Consider the following 20,491-nt stretch of genomic DNA (forward strand, 5'->3'; position numbering starts at 1 on the left):
CACCCAGGCTTGGCCAGACGTTGCTCAGGAATTTGCCACCTCCAACGGAGATTCTTGGTTATACCCTTTGAACTCATACGCCATGCCTGAGCCTGCAGTCTTGGTGTGGTCATGGGCTTGGGAAAACCAGAAGGCAAAGAAAGTGAGTGAGAAGATGACATCATCAGGCAGGCAGACAGAAAGGACTGCCCGGTTTCTTGGTGGGTTGGGCGAGACTCAGCTGTACGTGCTTCCTGCCCTTGAGTTTCCGTGAGGCACTCCATCTTGTGTATGTGCATATTTACCTAGGGTTGCTCTAATGCAGCTGCTTTCCAGAAATATTCTATCCCTATTGCGTGGTTGAAAGCACACAGGTCAGAAGATTAAAATCCTTGCGAGTTGTTAGGACTCTGATCATGAGGACAGCAGTAAGACTCTCCAGCTCAAAAGGTGGCAGAAAATGAAATAAAATAATGTGAAAGTGCTTTGTACAGCTCTGTACAGTTGTTGGCATTTATGCTTTTTGTGAACTATCGCTGGTATGTGTTAGCAAATAAATACTGATCTTATTTTTTAGTGCATATTTTTTAAATTTGTGCTTTTCCTGTATCCACTTCAGATTCTCCACACCCATGTTAATAAGTGGTAGGCAGAAACAAAACAAAACAGAGTGTTCTGAATGGTATTTGTCTCAAATGGCACAAGTGGGGTGTTGAATGTAAAGAAGCTCAGAGGCAGTTTCATAATGCTAACAAAAAGCAAATGGATTATTGGAAGGAACAGGGCTGGATTCCACATTGGAATGCAGTTGTGAGTTAATGCTGGCTGAATCTCTAACATTCTGCCAAGTGCACATTTAGTAGTTTACTAGACACCCCCTTCTCCACCTAGCGAAGAGTTTGTTGCCCAGAATTAAGTAAATATGACTCTGAGTGATGGACACCAATCCTTGCATGTTTAACTCTTTGAGATGCAGTTTCCTAGGTAAGGACTTCATGTGTATCTGATTATAAAAAGGACAACCCTTCATCGCCGCAGAATGACAGCGTTATCAGTTTCCTCGAATGTCTCGTCCAAAGTCACTGTTAGCTTTCTTCTGAGTCTTTCTTATTCATGTATTACATGAGGAAGAACCATGGTTTAGTATCAGCTCTCTCACTGTTGATCATTGTTAGGCTTTAATCTTATTGAGAAAATATTAATCAATTTAAGATTTAAAAAAATATATACTGTAGCCTTTATTCAGTGTGGACTCTTAATCCTTCCAGGCTTCTAATTGCAGATTAGTCCTGAGAAGCAGATGGGTGGGAGTTAGCTCTTGAGAGTTCAAAATCTGTTTCTAAGTGGCATAAAACAAGATAGTCCTAGCTTGCTCTTTCTTATATTTGTAAATAATTTGATGGGATTTCTATATTCAATTTTAAGCTTATATTTGTATTCACTTTTTTATTATAAAAGTCATATAGTATAGAAAGGTTGATGGTAGAAAGTCCCCCTTTTTTCTACCATCCTCTTCTCTAGTCCCATTCCCACCATTGTTAGCAGTTTAATATGTAATGTAATTTTTAGATTACCTTATTCTGGCCCTAGTGAGTAAGAACATGAAAACACCTTCCTCTGGTCAGATGATGTGGTCTTCCCTGTCATGAACTGGGAGTGTGTTCAAGAAGCCCGAGGCAGAAATGCCATCCTCTCCCCAGTCACCAAGTCCTCCACCTCCCAGCATCTTCCTGGTCTTCTGCAAACATGGCTTAACATCCACTTTACTCTTGCAATCCATTCTTCATACTACAGCCACAACAATCTCTGCAAAACACAAATTTGATGTTTTCTTTATAACACCCACTGCTTAAAACACTTTCATGGTTTTCCCCAGCTCTTAGGGTAAAGAGCGAATTACTTAATGCTGCATAATACAGCCCTGACCCACCTCTGCAGTCTCAGCCTCGTCACACCCCCTTTGCTCTTTGCCTTGTCACGCTGGCTTCCTTAAGGTTTCTTGGTAAATGCTATTTTCCCTCCCTTGAAAATTATCCCCATTCATTCATCATGCCCTTTAGTTAGCTTCTAATCAACCTTCAGAATTCAGTTCTCTTTCTCAAAGGAAACCTTTCCTGAAGCATTGGGAAAGTTCTGTTTCACAATTTCACAGTATCACATAATTCTTCATGGCACTGAATATGATTACAGTTTTGTATTTTGTCATTGTTGCTTACTTGGTTAGTACATTTCCCCCAGGAGTCTCAATATCTTACTAGGGTGCCTAGCTCATAGCTGGAGCGCTTATTTATTCAGTGAATTAATCAGTCCTCCCTGTTCAACCTTCATTCCCTAGTCTTGCCCACTGTCACCTTTAGTATGGATAATATAACATTTTCCACCCAGTTGTCTAGAGGTCTCTTCCAAAATCTACGTTGGCTTTCTCCTCAAATCTGTCCACCCTGGATCTGAGTTGGGTTAAAGATAAATCTGATCATGTCTTTCACAAAAGTTTATGATGGTGTTTTGCTGCACTTAGGGAAAAATCCAAACTTTCCAAGCCCTGAAATTCTGTCCTCACTAGATTTCTCTTAACATTTCTGTTTTCATCGTAACCTCTTCTTTTTGTTCTGGCCTTCATATAAGCTAGTGGCCCTGCCTAAAACAATTTTTTCTCTGCCTGCACCCCTTCCCACAAACAAAACATTTAGTTAATTCCTACTCATCCTTTATATCTCAGATTTAAAATTTACTCAGAAAAAGCCACTACAACTCTCTTTAATAACTTTCATGTTACTTTATTATCTGTCTCCCAAAACCTTCCATTAGACTATCAGCAAAGCTTACTCCTCACCACTGTGTCCTCTCTACTTGGTGTATAATAGGTCTTAATATTGAATGAAGGAATAAACTAACTTCCTGATCAACGGTAGCTAGGAAAAAAAAAGTTTAACATCAGCTTTATTAAAACCAAAGTATTTTTGGCAGACAATTTTTCATCATTCAAATGGGCAATTCAGTTTATTTATTGAATGAATGAACATTTTGTGGATCAACTAATTCAGCTGGGGGGTGTTTTACATGGAGGCTATTTCATTCAGGCAGGCTTATTGTGCAAAGACAGTCTTACTCTAATCAAATGTTCTGTGAGAGCCAGTTTCATGTTTTTGTATGACAGAAGTAGATGACTGATAAGAACATCCCCTAATGTTTCAAACCAAGCTTATGTCTTTTTCCATGCTGTATCATTCCACAGAATTTGGGATCAGATGCTCTTCCACATTCAAAAGGATACCAATGTTCTTTAAAGTCCCAGTGATTACCAAAAGCGAGTGATACGAAGTTTAAAAACGTAGGAGGACTATTTGGTTGTCACAAGGACTGGGATGCTCTTTGTATTTCCTGGGTGGAGCCAAGGATGCTAAATGTGTCAAAATCCTGGAATCCTACACAACAAAGTACTGCCCTGCCTAATTTGTCAATTATGCCACTGCTGGAAAGCGTGAAAGGAGTCACAGAAGAGGTTCCTAAATGCCAGAAAGTTATCCATTAAGACCCGACTAAGTAGACCCAGGCATGGTTTTCCATTTGGGGCTGAATATTGCACCTTCTTAGAACATTTCTTATAACAAACATGTAATTAACCAAACACAAGTTTAGTAGCTGAACCCCACATATCTACTTTTAACCAACTCCAGAGAACATTACACTTTAGTTAACCCTTAACTATCTGATAGCCAACTCCTGTCACAAACCCAGCTGAGGCATCCAGGAACATGAGCTTATGAAATCGGAGAATCCTTTACTTCTCGGGAATAAGCCTCTAGATTCTATCCTTGCAGCTATTTGGCATTCTAGAAAGCTACCTTGCCTTGAATGCCTCCCCATAGAAATGCCTTCATAGAATATATCTTTATCTAAATATTCTTCTTATCTAAATATCCCCCCCCCCCTTTTTTTTTTGGCTGTGCTGTGCAGCATGTGGAATCTTAGCTCCCCAACCAGGGATAGAACCCATGCCCCCTGCACTGGAAGCACAGTCTTAACCACTGGACCGCCAGGGAAGTCCCCTAAATATTCTTAAATATAGTGTTAGGAAAATTTTTTTCTCTTCTCATACATTTTAGTTGCCTCCAATATTTGGCTATTATGGATAAAGTTGGTATGAACATTCAGGTACAATTCTTTGTGGACAGATCATGTTTTAAAATCTTTGTTTAATGATTTCATTGTGAAAGCATCTTTATTGTAAACCTCACATCTGGGTGTGGGGGTGGTGAAAATATAGCAGTCCCAGTATGATGAGATTACAGTCATAACCTAAACATTAAAAAGAACTGTAAATTTTAATTTCCCATTGTTTTAAAATTGAAGGCTAAGCGAAATATACAACTTATCCCTTCAAATAAACTTCTGCAATTTGGATAACTTTTCATTTAAACTCCTCCTAAGCTATAGGTTGCTATCTTCGCACAGCCTCATTTTTCTTGTCCAACAGGCATACCAGATTTAACACATCCAAGCCAAACAATCCGGCCCTACCCCCCACCGCCCCCCCACCCCCCCAAAAAAAACAAACTAGCCCTTCCATATTCTTATCTCAACTCCTTTCCCAGTTACTCAAGCTAAAAATGTGGCATCATCCTTGATTCCTCTCTTTTTATAAACCTCACACCTAATCTATTAGCAAATCTGGTGTGCTCTACCTTCAAAATACAGATTATCAGGAATTCAGCCCCTTCTCACTCTCTCTACTGTTAACATACAAAGCCACTATCAGCTGTTGCTTGGATTAGTGAAATAGCCTCCTAACTGGTCTTCCTGCTTCTGTCTTTGGTCCCTAGAGCCTATTCTAAACAGAGCAGCTAGAGTGGTCCTTTCACAATCTCAGTTATATCAGTCACTCCTCTGCTCAAATTCCAACATTTTCATTCAAAATAAAAGCCAAAGTTCTTACAATGGTCTACAAGGCCATAAGTAATCTGGTCTCCCAGGACCTCTTCTTCATCACCTACCTCTCTCCTTTCTCGCTCCTCTCCAGTCACATGGCTGCCTCACTTTCCTTTGAACTACCAGGAGCAACCTGCCTCAGAGCTTTTGCACTGGCTGTTTCTGGGCCAGGAATTCCACTCCTTCCACCTCCAGCCCCTACATGTATCCCAAGGCTCACTGCCTTACTTTATTCCTGTCTCTACTCAGCATCACTTCATTAGATAGGTCTTGTTTGATCACCTTTTTCTAAAGTGAATCCTGGGAATTCCCTGGCCGTCCAGTGGTTAGGACTCTGAGCTTTCACTGCCGAGAGCTTGGGTTCGATCCCTGGTTGGGGAACTAACATCCCGCAAGCGGCAGCCAAAAAAATTAAAAAAAATAAAATAAAATAAAATAAAATAAAGTGAATCCTACCTCCACCCCCAACTCCAGCAATGTTTATTTGTATTGTATTCTTAGCCTGATCACAAAGACTGCTTCAAGTTTGAGGGTGGGCAAAAATGATGACAGGAACTTGACTCAAGATTCCAGAAACAGCTAGTAAGCAATGCAAAGAATAAACAAATAAGAAAGTGACTGGGGACACTTTCCCACAGCCTCACTTGCTTTCTCATGGAGGCTGCTCTGGGATTTGGTGGTCTCCACAGCCCACTCAGTGTGAGATGTCCACTAGAGTAGAGGAGCAAAGAACTGTGGGCTTTGCCTCACCCACCTCCCCTCGCCCCCAGCCACTCAACAGCCAGAAACAACCTATACTATCTTACCATCCTGCTGCACAGTGAGACAGATCATCAAGGCCTTGTGCCTGGGTATCCTCGTAGCTTTGACAATCTCCCCTCATCTATGCAGCACTCCAGTAGGGTCTAAAAGTTTTCTAGTCTGCCCTCTAGGGCTTTCCTGGCCACAAACTACCACAGTGGCTTCCGTTCTCCATGATTCTTATCATCACCTGACCTAGTATATATTTATTCTTGAGCCTATTTGTTGTTTGTCTCCCCAGGTAAAATGTAAGTTCCCTGAGAACAGAGACTTGACTCTTTTTGTTCATGCGGTATCCCCTCCCCAGTACCTAGACTAGCACCTGGCACATAGTAAATAATAAATATTTACTGAATTAATTTTGTTCAACATATTTAACATGGTTCTGTGTAGTCTCCTGAAAAATTGGCATCATCGTACAGACTTCAATGGCTGTTAATGTCAAACCAAACCAAATCTCTCTTTTTTGCTTTTTTCAAATTACCTCTAACCTAGGGATGCCTTGAATGTGATAATGCTGAATCACACTGGAGAATAAAAGATGCAAAGAGTGTACTGAAATTCAGACTGATTCACAAGTAAAAGCCCTCTTGGAAGCAACATTCTGAGGAAGGTCCTGCTTGTTCAGAAACCTGAATGAGGTCTGAATGAGTGTGAGTGGTACAGAGACTCAAAAGAGAAACTGTAGCTTCTTATTGATTCAGTTCAACAAATAATTTTATCAGGGGTCTAGTATATCAGATACTCCCTTCAAATATGTAATCCTAATTGTGATCTATTTTTTGCTTGAAAAGTCAACATTGTCTCTAAAATATTTTCTACTAGATGACCCAGAAAATCTGACTCCCTGGTGGTCAATAAGTAGCATTCAGTGAGCACCCATGTGTGTAGATTACAGCACTAAACTCTGACCTACAGGAGTCTGCAACTTCTATCTACCTGCAGGTATTGGTTGAAAGGAAAATAATAAGACTGCCTCTCTTTCCCTGTAAGTCTCATTGCTTCCAGTGGAAGAAAAGATGTTGACTAATAAAACTGTTTTATAGATCATCTCTTTTTGGAATATGGAAATACTTAAATTTGTTTTGCAGATTTTGATAGGCTATTTGATATTGATGTAATATCACTTTGATCGAATAGCAGCTCAGTTTGGAACCAGGGGTGGATCTCATGCCTGGGAGGGTAGTGAATCTTGTATACCTCTTTTTTAAAATTAATTTTTATTGTAGTTGCTTTACAATGTTGTGTTAGTTTCTGCTGTACAGCAAAGTGAATCATACATATATCCCCTCTTTTTTAGATATCCTTCCCTTTTAGGTCACCACAGAGCATTGAGTAGAGTTCCCTGTGCTATACATAAGTTCTCATTAGTTATCTATTTTATACATAGTATCAATAGTGTATATATGTCAATCCCAATCTCCCAATTCATCCCACCCCCCTTCCCTCCTTGGTATCTGTAAGTTTGTTCCCTACATCTGTGTCTCTATTTCTTCTTTGCAAGTAGTTTCATCTGTACCATTTTTCTAGATTCCACATATAAGTGATATTATACGATATTTTTCTCTTTCCAACTTACGTCACTCTGTATGACAGTCTCTAGTTCCATCCATGTCTCTGCAAATGGTACTATTTTGTTCCTTTTTGTGGCTGAGTAATATTCCACTGTATGTATGTACCATATCTTTTTTATCCATTCCTCTGTTGATGGACATTGAGGTTACTTCCCTGTCCCGACTGTTGTAAATAGTGCTGCAGTGAACATTGGGGTGTATGTTATCTTTTTGAATTATGGTTTTCTCTGGGTATATGCCCAGGAGTGGGATTTCTGGGTCATATGGCAATTCTATTTTTAGTTTTTCAAGGAACCTCTATACTGTTCACCATAGTAACTATACCAATGATTCTTGTATATCTGACTCATCTTCCCCAAATACTCAAAGACCATAGTCAGGAAGATGGTTACTATGGCTCTTGTAAGAAAACGGCATTCCACACCAAATTCTGGTCAGAAATAATAAATATGGAAAACAGAGTAATCGGCTTTTTTAAGAAGCTATGTGCACATAAAAAATGAATGTGCAAAGTCACATATTCATGTGGTTCCTGTGAAGGACTTTGGGAAATTAAACAAGTCTGGAATAGATTAACTCTAGGCAGAGGGGTTTGGCCAAAGATGAGGAGGGCTAGCTCTGGTTGATCCCAGAGCCACAAAAACAAGGCTTTGCAGGTATGGAGAATTTAAACCAGGGCAGAAAAGTCACAGATAGAAAGAGTTCAGACCAGAAAAATGCTAAACAACAAAACATACAAACAAACAAAAAAACCCACAAGGAAGACACAAGTTAATTGGCAGAAACTTCCCTGTTTCAGCTTTGATGACTGTCGATGCAGTTCACTTAGAACAATGAGCTTGAGACCAGGTACGACCCATTGACTAGTTATTTCACAAAGAATCAATTCTTCCAAAATGGAAGGTCCTTTCTTCTGTAAGTCATACCTTACCCAGAAGTCACAGGCTTCCTGGAATGACTGTTAAAAATCCAAGATCTCCTGGAATAGACTTTGAAACACAATTTTCAATATCATTGACCCACCAGCCATTCCTAGAGACGTACAGATTGTACAGTCACATGCTGTGTGACTGGAACAGAGCAGGAACAGAAGAGACACTTTCGCTATTGACCACTACCTTTCTGTCTTTTAAACATCACATACATCTTTGACTTTTAATTATGGAAAATTTCTAATACAGACACAAAAGTAGAAACAATAGTATAATAAATTCTCATGGGCTTATCACTCAGCTTTACCTGTTAGCGAGATTTTCTTTCTCATTTCATCTATCTATCCCTCCCTTATTTTACTTTATTTTTATTTCTGTTGGAGTATTTTATAAATTTATTTTTTATTTATTGGCTGCGTTGGGTCTTCGTTGCTGCACAAGGGCTTTCTCTAGTTGCTGAAAGCGGGGGCTACTCTTCATTGTGGTGCGCAGGCTCCTCATTGTAGTGGCTTCTCTTGTTGTAGAGCATGGGCCCTAGGTGCATGGGCTTCAATAGTTGCAGCACATGGGCTCAGTAGTTGTGGCTCACGGGCTGTAGAGCACAGGCTCAATAGCTGTGGCGCACGGGCTTAGTTGCTCCGTGGCATGTGGAATCTTCCCAGGGCAGGGCTCGAACCTGTGTCCCCTGCATTGGCAGGTGGATTCTTTACCACTGCACCACCCAGGAAGTCCTGTTGGAGTATTTTAGCAACTCTCAAACATTACATCATTTCACCCCTAAATACTATCTCTTTCTTTTTTTTTTTTAGCAAAAATCACAATACTGTTATCCCCAACCTCAATAAAATTAACATTAATTTTTTTATCATCTAATATATACCTAAATCTATGTTCAGATTTCCTCAGTTGGCTTTAAAATGGCTTTTGATAGTTGGTTTGCTTGAACTGGGATTCAAGCAAGGTCCACACATTGCATTTGATTGCTATATCCTTTAAATCTATTTTAATCTGTGAGTTCATTTCCCCTTGATTGAAAAGCTGGGTCAAGTGTCCTGTAGTATTTCCTAAATTTTGGATGTTTCTGATTGCATTTCCATGGTGTCATTTAAAATTTTCCCATATTCCCTGTATTTTTTGTAAACTGACAGATTTGGAGGAGGAATTAAATTAAATTCAATTTACTTACTTATTTTGGCAAGAACACTTCATTGGCTGTGCTGTAATCTCCCTATTCTATCATGTTAATAGGAAGTGATGGTCAGCTTGATCGATGGGTTCAGGTAGGTTTTTTATCGTCCAATAAATCCTTCAGTTAGCTAATATTTGGGGGTGCCTATTATTATTATTAAGATACTAGAAAGAAGAAAGGAAGGAAGAGTGCAATTTGAGCAACTGCTATGTAGCAGTGCTTTTACATTATTTTTTACTTATCTGCACAATGACCTTGTCAGAGAGGAATTATATTCCCATTTTATAAAAGAGGAAATTGACATTCAGTCTTCCTGGAGTCTTTAACTCTGAGTCCAGAGTCTTGAAGTCTTTCTGATTCAAATCTAGTCCTAACATTCATTTCCTTCATGAATTTTGTGATACTGATATCAAAGAGGACCATCCTATCTAGTCAGTTAAAAATGTACTTGATGGGGAACTTCCCTGGTGGTCCAGTGGATAAGACTCCATGCTCCCAATGGAGGGGGCCCAGGTTCAATCCCTAGATCCCGCATGCATGCTCAACTAAGAGTTTGAATGCCGCAACTAAGAAGTCCACATGCTGCAGCTAAAAAAGATCCTGCGTGCTGCAATGAAGATCCCGTGCAGCCAAAATAAATAAATAAATAAATAAATACATTTTAAAAAATGCACTTGATGGGCACAAAAAAACGTATTTGTTGCTTAAAATGCTTGAGAGATTTTATTTGATCTTTAGCAAGGCAAACTTGTTTAGGCATAAAAACAAAGTACAGAAAGCTCTCCATTTTTCAGAGATGTAAAAAGAGTTTTGCATGTTTTCTATCTTCTACTTCATCTTTACTGTTTATATCTTTTCTTGTGGTAGTGATAGTTGAGTCTTTAACTTAAAGCAGGTAAAAGAATGGAAAAGCAGGTAAAAATTTCTGACGGAGAAGATTGGGTTTGGAGTTATCTATAAATTCTGAGTCATACCAATTCTTAGCTACATGAGTTAATTCAAAGAAGCAGAGAATTTTAGAACTGGAGGTTATTTTAAAGCTCATCTTCTGGAACATTCTTAATATATAATAAAGAGGCTAAAACCCCAGTGGGTTCACTGACTTTCCTCAGGTCACTCAACTGCTTTGATATCAAGGCATGACTTGAACTCAACATCTTTGACCTTCAGTTGTATGTCATCATTGTGTGAGTTTGACCCATTTTGAGAATTTTTCCCTCTATGAACAGAAGGAAATGCTTAAACAATCTTTTCATTACACTTAGGGTGGGCACTGGTTTCACCGGATTCAGAAACATGTCCTACAGTTGTAAAACATGTGCCAAGAATGGTTTCCTACTATTGTGAAAGCTGAGGGCCAGGATACAAAGAGGGACTTCAGACAGGGAGAGAAAACATATTTAAATAAGGCTATGATTATATTTTTTCCTACTTTCTTCAATCCTCTGCAGAAAAGTTTATATAAATGTGCCTTTTAGAACCACTTTAATTCTGAAATAAAAGTAGAAGGATATAAGCTTGTTTGTAATATTATGTATCATACTTTTTAAAATAGAAGTACTTGAATATAGAAAAGTACAAAAATGTAAAATGCATTAGGCAAAATAGAAGCAAAATTTTTTATTATGTTATACTATAAAATGCAAACATGAAAGATAAAAATAAACGGCAGGAAACAGCTAATTGTTCACTCAGTAACAAGCTCTTGGGACAATGGTTTGAGGCAGCTAAATGATGTGTTTCATATCCAGTTTCCTACCATTTTGTATAAACATTGCCTCTCTATTTCCTTCATGGATAAATTTAACCTAAAAATCAGTCTCAGTGTCTCCAGTGCTGTCCTGTTTGTAGGGCAATAATCAGTCCACAGGTTTTTGACACTTTGTGGCTCACAGGATATCCTTCAGCAGACAGACGTGCATTACTTACCCATTTTCTAATGATATTTCTGGACTGTGAACAGGGACTGATGGTGCCATGTGGTATATGGCTATTTACTCTGGCTTCTAAGCGATTGGAATGCAGGGAACTATTTAGTTCCACAGCATTTGACAGAAGGGAACAGATTTGCTAGATGAGGTTGAGAACAAGCATGTCATTGTAGGCTGAGAGTAAATTGGTATCAATATAGTATCCTTCCTATATACATATCTAGTAGTAAAGAATAGTATCAAATACCACCAACATTCAAACCAAAGAAGTATTTTAAAAAATACATAATGGGGGAGAAGGAACACTGATGTACCTATCAACAAACTTCAACAATTATCAACTTATAGCTGATCTATTTTGCCCCCATCTATTCCAATACCTGCCCTATTTTAAAGCAAATTCCAGACATCAAATTATTTTATTCATAAATATTTTAGTACTTATCTCTACAAGACAGGGACTCTTCTTTGAAAAAGAAACACGATACTATATCTCACCTAAACATTGGACAATAAAAATTTAATTCATTAAACATACAGTTACTATTCAATTTTTTTTTTTTTTTTGGCTGTGCAGCTTGTGGGATCTTAGTTCCCCGACCAGGGATTGAACCCACGGCCCCTGCAATGAAAGAGCTGAGTCCTAACCACTGGACCATCAGGGAATTCCCCTTCCTTTGTTTTCTTTTAAGTTTGTATGTATGAATCAGTATCCAAGTAAGATCCATACATTGCAACTGGCTGTTTCTTAAATAATTTTTAATTAAAATTAAAAAAAATTTAATTGTGGTAAAATGCATATAACATTTACCACCATTTTTAAGTGTTCAGTTCTGTAGTATTAAGTATATTCACACTGTTGTGCAACTATCACCACCATCCATCTTCAGAACTCTTTTCATCTTGCATAACTGAAACTCTTATGTTCATTAAACAACCACTCCCCACTCCCCCATTCCATAGCCCCTTGGCAACTACCATTCTACTTTCTGTCTCTGTGAATTTGACTACTCTAGATACCTCAGGTAAGTGCAATCACACAGTATTTGTCTTTTTGTGACTGGCTTATTGCACTTAGCATAATGGTCTCAAGGTTCATCCATGTTGTAGTATGTATCAGAATTTCATTCCTTTTTAAGGCTGAATACCATTCTATTGTACGTATAGAGCACATTTCATTTATCTGTTCATGTGCTGATGAACACTGGGGCTGCTTCCACCTCTTGGCTATAGTGAATAATGCTTCTGTGAACATGGGTATACAAATATCTTTGAGACACTGCTTTAAATTCTTTTGGATATATACCCAGAAGTGGAATTACTGGATCTTAGGCTACTTCCATTTTTTTTTTTTTTTCCTTTTCAGGGACCACAATACCATTTTCCTTAGGGGCCATAACATTTTACATTCCAGCAATAGTGCACAAGGGTTCCAAGCTCTCAACATCTTTTGCTAACTCTTGTTCTTTTCTGATTTTTATATATATACATATTATATGTGTATATATATATAAATCATCCTAATGGGTGTGAAGTGGTATCCCATTGTGGTTTTGATTTGTATTTCCATAATGACTAATGATGTGCATCTTTTCATTTGCTTGTTGGCCTTTTGTACTTCTTCTTTGGCGAAATGTCTATTCAAGTCCTTTGTCCAGTTTTTAAATAGCTTGATTTTTGTTGTTAAGTTGTAGGAAGTTCTTTATATATTCTGAATATTAACCCCTTATCAGATATATGATTTGCAAATATTTTCTCCCATTCCATGGGTTAAATTTTCAATCTAATTGTGTCTTTTGATGTGCAGAAGTTTTAAATTTTGAGGTATTCCGATTTATCTATCTTCACTTTTGTTGCCTGTGCTTTTGGTGTCATATCCAACAAACCATTGCCAAATCCAGTGTCATGAAGCTTTTCCCCTATGTTTTCCTCTAGGAGTTTTAGCTCTTACGTTTATGTCCTTGACCCATTTTTAGTTAATTTTTGTGTTTGGTGTAAAGTAAGAGACAAATATCTTTTAATCTATAGACTCTTCACTTTCTTCTTTTTCTCTCCTCTGCCTACCCCTCTCATTTTTCCCCCTTTAATTTATTTGTTGAATAAACTGAGTTGTTTGTCCTGCAGACTGGCTTTTGTTGATCACATCCTTGTGGTTTCATTTAACGAGTTCCCCTTTCTCTTTTCACCGCGTTTCCTATAAGCTGGTAGCTGGCTCTAAAGGTGTGATTTGATTCTGGTTGCTTTTAGCAAGAATACTTCATAGGTGATAGAAGCACATCAGGAGGCACATAGTATCTGGTTGTCTTTTCTTTTGTGATGTTAACCACACTGAACAATAATTATTGGGATCTATTCACTCATAAAGGTTACAAAAAAGTGATATTTTAATTCTCTCATTCCCTTTTCACCTATTTATTGGAAAAAATTCTGTTTAGAGAAACTTCTCATCATCAATTACTTAATTACCTTAGTTTAAAGTTCATATAAGAAATAGGATAAATATTTGATGTATCTCAATTAATTTTAGTTGTTAATCTTATTTGTGCTCAAGTTGCCCCATTGTTTTCTGTGGGGGTCTCCTCAGTTTGACTCTCGACTCCCTTTTGAAACAATCATATTAATCTTTGATAGCTTTCTTGCTTTCTGAGATGATAAGCTGTCCCACAATTGTTTTTTAACATTTTCTTCTCCAGATCAAGAATCAGTCAATTTCTGAGGATCCCTCATTCCTTTTACTGAGAAATTTAAAGGTGAAACCTTGGGGTACTCATTGCTACTCACTGCTCATTGCTACTGAGTTGGCCATTATTTCTAGACCTTTTCAATGGACTGATCATATATATGTGTGTGTGTGTGTGTTTATATATATGTGTGTGTTTATATATACACAATATAAAGCACAATATATTACATATATATAATATAGAAGATAACAAAACATTATTAATTCATCCTGATACTGCCAATACAGGAAAAACTTTTACATCTGTAGTCCTTTCTCGCATATTATACTTTAATTCTCATAACACACATACACAAGCCTCAACATCATAATAGCAACACTACCTTTTTTTTTTTTTTGGCTGTGTTGGGTCTTTGTTGCTGCACACGGGCTTTTCTCTAGTTGTGGTGAGTGGGGGGCTACTCTTTGTTGTGGTGCGTGGGCTTCTCATTGTGGTGGCTTCTCTTGTTGCAGAGGACGGGCTCTAGGTGCATGGGTTTTAATAGTTGCAGTGCGTGGGCTCAGTAGTTGTGGCGCATGAGCTTAGTTGCTCCAAGGCATGTGGGATCTTGCCGGACCAGGGCTAGAACCCATGTCCCCTGCATTGGCAGGCGGATTCCTAACCACTGTGCCACCAGGGAAGTCCCTTCTTATCTAACTTTCAAATAACAGCTTTGTTGAGATATAATTCATCTACCATACAATTCACATATTTCAAGTGTAAAATTCAGTGATTTTTGGCATATTCACAGAGCTGTGTAACCATTGCCACAATCAATTTTAGAACATTTTCATTATGCCAAGAAGAAAACCTGTGCACATTAGCAGTCAGTCCTCGTCTTGCCTTCCAGCCTCAGGCAAACACTAATCTATTTTCCATCTTTGTGAATTTGTCTAATCTGGATATTTTACACAAATGGAATCATATTATATGTGATGTTTTGCATCTGGCTTCTTTCACTTAGCATAATGTTTTCAAAGTTCATCCATGTTGTAGTATATATTAGGACTTCATTCCTTTTTATTACCAAATAATATTTCATTGAATGGTTACACTGGATTTCATTTGCCACTCATCAGCTGATGGACATTTGGATTGTTTCCACTTCTGTCTTACAAATAATGCTTCTATGGACATTTGTGGACAAGCATGAAAGTACATTTTTATTTCCCTTGGGTATATACTTAGAGGTGGAATTGATGAACAACAGAGTAACTGTATGTTTAACTTTTAAGGAATCTCCAGACTGTTTTTCTAAGTGGCTGGACCATTTCACATTCTCACCTGTATGGTATGAGGGTTCCAAATTTCTCCACATCCTCCTCAATGCTTGTTATTATTTGACCTTTTGATTAGAGCCATCCTAGTGATAGCTCATCATGCTTTTGACTTGTATTTCCCTCATGGCTAATGCTTGCTTTAGGTTTAGCTTGCTCTCTGTTTCCAGCGTCTTAAGGTGGAAGTTTAAGTTTTCATTTCAGAGCTTTTTTTTTTCATATGTAGGCATTTACAGTTACAAATGTCCCTTTAATCACAGCTTTTGCTGCAGCCCATAAATTTTGGTATGTTGTGTCTTCATTTGCATTAATTTCAAAGTGCTTTCTAATTTTTCTTGTGATTTCTGTTTTTACTGGTTATATAGGAGCATGCTGTTTAATTTTCGTATAATTTTTAGTATCCCAAATTTCTTTCTATATTGCTTTCTATTTTCATTCCCTTGTGGTTGGAGAACATGTTTTGTGTGATTTCAATCATTTTAAATTTATTGAGTCTGTATTATGGCCTAGCATATGGTCTGTTCTGGAGAATGTTCCATGTGTACTTGAGAAGAACGTGCATTCTGTTTTTGTTGGGTAGAGAGAGCTGTGCTATAGATGTCTGTTAAGACTAGTTGGTTTATAGAGCTCTTCATGCTGATCTTCTATCTAGTTGTTCTATCCATATTGAAGGGGGGGGGGTATTGAAGTCTCCAACTATTATTGTTGAATTGTTTATTTCTCCCTTCAATTCTGTCAGGTTTTGCTTCATGCATTTTGGGGCTCTGTTGTTAGAAGCATGCATGTCTATAATTATTCTATTTTCCTAATATAGTGACACTTTAATCACTACAAAATTCTTCTTTTTATCAATAGTAAATAATTTTAAAGTCTCTTTTCCCTGATATTAAAAGAGCCACTCCAGCTTTCTTATGGTTGTTTACATGATGTATCCTTTTACTTTCAACCTATTTGCATCTTGAATCACAAGTGTCTTATAGATAGTATAGAGTTAAATCTTGATGCAACTGGGAATTTGGGAGAATGGGAGCTCCATCTTCTTGGCCACATCTGCTCAGAATGGAGTTTTCTTTATACTGAACTGGAGAGCGGTGAAGAGGGGAGCGGGTTATGGCTCAAGTGCCATAGGCTCTGACTGTTCTTACTGAGATTTAAATATTTCCTTATTTGCTGTATGACTTTAGGACAATTTACAGAGACATTAAATGTTGTTTTAAAAATAATTTTCACCATTTATGGTTGTTTCACTGGAGAGCAGGTCTGTAGAACTCCTCACCCCGCCATTCGAATCATCTCCTTGTTTAAGTTTTGATTGTAAAAAATTTCAAGCATATGAAAGAGAGAAAACAATATAATAAACCTTCATGAATTAAATATTCATTTTAAACAATTATGAAACGTCGTCATGTCTTACCTTCTTTTCCTTCCTCCTTTAGATTATTTTGAAGCAAATCTTTAATATATAATTTCTTCTATAAACACTGTTTTTTGAAGTCAGTCTCTCTCTGCTCTCCTTCTCTCCTTCTCTCTCTCTTTCTCTCTCTCTTACGCACCCACGTGCACACACACACACCCCCCTCCCTCCCTCATTGCTCTGCAGTCCCACCTCTGTCACATATCAAGTATTCATACATGTTTGGGTCTGTTTCTGGGCTCTCTATTCTGTTCCATTAGTCTTTTTTATTCATTCCTGTGCCAATACCAAGCTGTTTTAATTATTTTAGCTTTGTAATCTTTAACACCTAGTAGATCAAGTCTTTCTACATTTGCCTGCTGCAAAAGTGTCTGAACAAATCTTGGCCCTTTTCATTACCATATAAATTTTATAAACAGTTTGTCATATAGCTTTGAGGATTTAGGAAGATTTGGCTAACTTTTATCAAATTCAAAAACAATAGAATGTATGGTATTATTTTAATTCTACAAAGATTTATTTTAAATAACAGATGTATAATCTATAAAGATTTATTTTAAATAACAGATGTATAATCTAAAAATTATTAAAATCTATAATAAATATAGATTCAATAAATATCTCCTACTATGGTACACGTACTTATTTATGCTATTTGTCAGTCACTGAAATCAGAAGGCATAGAACTGCAAGTCAATCTATGGTCTTTGTGGAAGGGAAAATTTAAAGGTCCTTTATCTCCCTCTAGCCTCTAATTAAAAATGTGCAGGCTAGACATTTGCCAGAAAAAAAGTAATTGGAGAGAATCTTAAAATTTAGCACTGACTTATGAGATAGAAAGCTGAATGAAGGGCCATATAAATACATAAATATGGAAGCTGATTCAAATGTGGTGCATATTAAGGGATACTAGAGAACCCTGAAGAAGCCCAGAGAAGGATATTGGAAGGGTCCATTAACCTCATCTATTCCATCCCCCCTTCTTAGTTTTAAATCTGATTGAGCCCCCAGTAACAAGTGGGATGTTAGATAGGTGTTGATCTCTCGTCTAGATTTTGGGTTTTGTCCAAATACCCACTAAATAGATCTATTTTATTTTTCAAAATGCCTGGTGTTAAAGTGCTTAATTCGGTTGAACCTAGAAGGTGGGCTATGAAGAAGCGGAGTAGCTTTGTGCCAATTATTGACCTTTGCTCAGTGCATTCTGCAGTACCTGTCTCTTCTGCTTCTTGCACAACAGACTGAACTTGCTACTTGCCTCTGTCTATGATACCTGCCTTCCATGCTGCCAGCTCTTGCTTCTTCCTAGGACTTATGCTATCTGCCAACTCCTAGGCTTCTCCTGGGTAAAATTATGGAGAATCTAATCACATATCTAGCTACTGTACATGCTGGAAAAATTCCATGTTGGCACAAAGAAGATACTTGTCTGCAGACCCCACAGTTCTGATGCAAGGCTTCCTGGCTGATCTGCCAACAGCCAAAACTTATGTTGAGTCTTGAGCAGTTTGACACTCCCAGATTCTTTTATTTAGCTAACAGGTGGCCCTGCATCCTACAGCTGTGGCCAAAGTCTCACAGACAATCAGACTTTTGTTGGAGTGAAACAAAGACTGCTGGCTTCCTACGAAAGTAAGTAGAGCCCCTGATAGATCCCTTTACATAGGGTTTTCAGGAGTTTAGTGATCCACCAGAGCTGGTAAACGGTCCATGGTTCCACTCACTACAAGTCTCTAACTTTCATCTCCTGGACCCAGAAAGAGATTGGCACAAACTTTACCATGTGACTAATTTCAAGAGTAATTCACGGGTCCCAGCCACAGCAGTGGCAGCAACTCCCCCAACTGAACCAGGCAATAAAATCAGCTGGAGTGAAAGTCTGACATCGGTTCAAGTTTCCTTTATCCAGATCTCAAGTACTCAAGCTTGAATTCCTATCCCTCCATCTCTAAGGACTCTATCCCCCAAACCTGACACCCAGGAGTGAGTGAATGCAGCCCAGCACTATTTGCCCGCAGGAGGCTCAGCTCTGTCTCAAGCAAATGGTCTCAGCTCCACCGGCAGAGATCCCTGTCTCTCTTACTTCTAGCCATTCTGTCTCAGGCACTGTGTTTCCTGCAATCCATATGCAGAACTCTTGCCCCACATAGCTCATCAGAGGTTTGGGTGCACCAGGCGACTTCATTGTCCTGAAACAGTGGCTGCCAGTGAGCACAAGGAATGACCTGGTGACAGAAGGGTCTCCTGAAGGGCTTCTCCTCCATCTTTCAGACCTTGGGCTTGGTAACCCAGATGAAAGAACAGGAGGTTGCTCTTATCACATCAGGCACTAATGCGATGGCTTCCTAAATGGTCCCCTCGTGTCCATTCTTTTCCTCTTTTCAACTCTCCACACAGCAGTCAGGAAATCTGACTGTGTCCTTCCTTTATTTAAAAATGCCTTCCTGTCTCCCACACTGTGGCCTGCGAGGCCCTGTACGCCCTCGCCAACCTCTCCAACCCATCCTATGCCACCACTTCCTGTGCTGTGTTCTAATTTTCTTTTAATTCCTGAAATGCCACACTCCCTCCTGCTTTGAGAGCTTTCTACATGCCGTTCTCTTTGATTCTTCAATTTATTGATTCCGACTCACCTTTCAGAGCTCAGTTCAAATGCTGACTTCCTCAGGGAAGCTGTCCTTGAGTCCCCAGGGCAGATGAACTCCTCATTATACCCTTTACAGCTCTACATTACATTCCTTCCTAGTTCGTAATTGTAAATCTGTGTAATTTTTAATGTCTTCCTCCCAATCAGCTTGTAAGATTCATGAAGGGAGAATCTTGGTCTATAAAGGCTCCCCCCTGGATCCTGAGTACCCACGCAGTAGGGGCTTGGTAAATATTTACTGGATGAATAAATTAACAAAAATAAATATGGAAAAGTTACTATCGTAGCTTCACCAGCTGGTGAGTACAGATGTAGTGCTGTAACTTCATCCACTTTCAATATTTCCATCACATTTGTGACAGCTATGAATTTTTTCCTTCCACATGACATGCAGATATTAGACAGCTGCAAGAGTGGGTGGCTGGCTTCTCCTCTAGTTCATTCTCCTGAGTCTCTCTCTTTTCCCCTCTGGTCCACCCAGAATACCATGGCAAGTGTGTACACACACAAACACACACACACACACGCACTTTTACAAATGGCAAAGGTAGGTTTAGAACTCTGGCTTCTTGAATTCTACAAAAATATTTTTTCCCCCTAATTTCTTTATTTAGTGAGATCTGTTAATTGGCCTCATTCTGTCAGAAAATAATGTCAATCAAAAAATAACATAGCCCTTCTTTAAAAGACACAAATTTCTCAAAAGTCTAGTTTCCTAGAGATCCTAATAAAAACTCAGACACCTTGGAATAGTTTTCCAACAGCACATTTTTCAATCACAGCCATATCTTGCCATTTAACTTTTCACTTCTGTCTAGATTTTGTTTTCTAAAAAGATGATAGGCTGCTTGAGGAGAAAGTTTATAGGTCTTCTGCTTTATATTCTCTCCATATCTGTGCATAAAAAGGGCTTAACAAATTTTTATCAATTGTTTTCAGAAAAAGAAATTAAACTGAAAAGGGAAAGAAAATGAACTAACCCTTAGAAGAAGTTATTACAAAATTGTACATTCTATATTTCATGACATGACAAAGGAAAATGAAGGCTGTAACAAGAAGGTAAACCTGCACCCTAGCTAGCTGAAATAAAAGGCA

This window comes from Hippopotamus amphibius, chromosome 14, assembly GCF_030028045.1.
Source record: "Hippopotamus amphibius kiboko isolate mHipAmp2 chromosome 14, mHipAmp2.hap2, whole genome shotgun sequence".
Taxonomy (NCBI): domain Eukaryota; kingdom Metazoa; phylum Chordata; class Mammalia; order Artiodactyla; family Hippopotamidae; genus Hippopotamus; species Hippopotamus amphibius.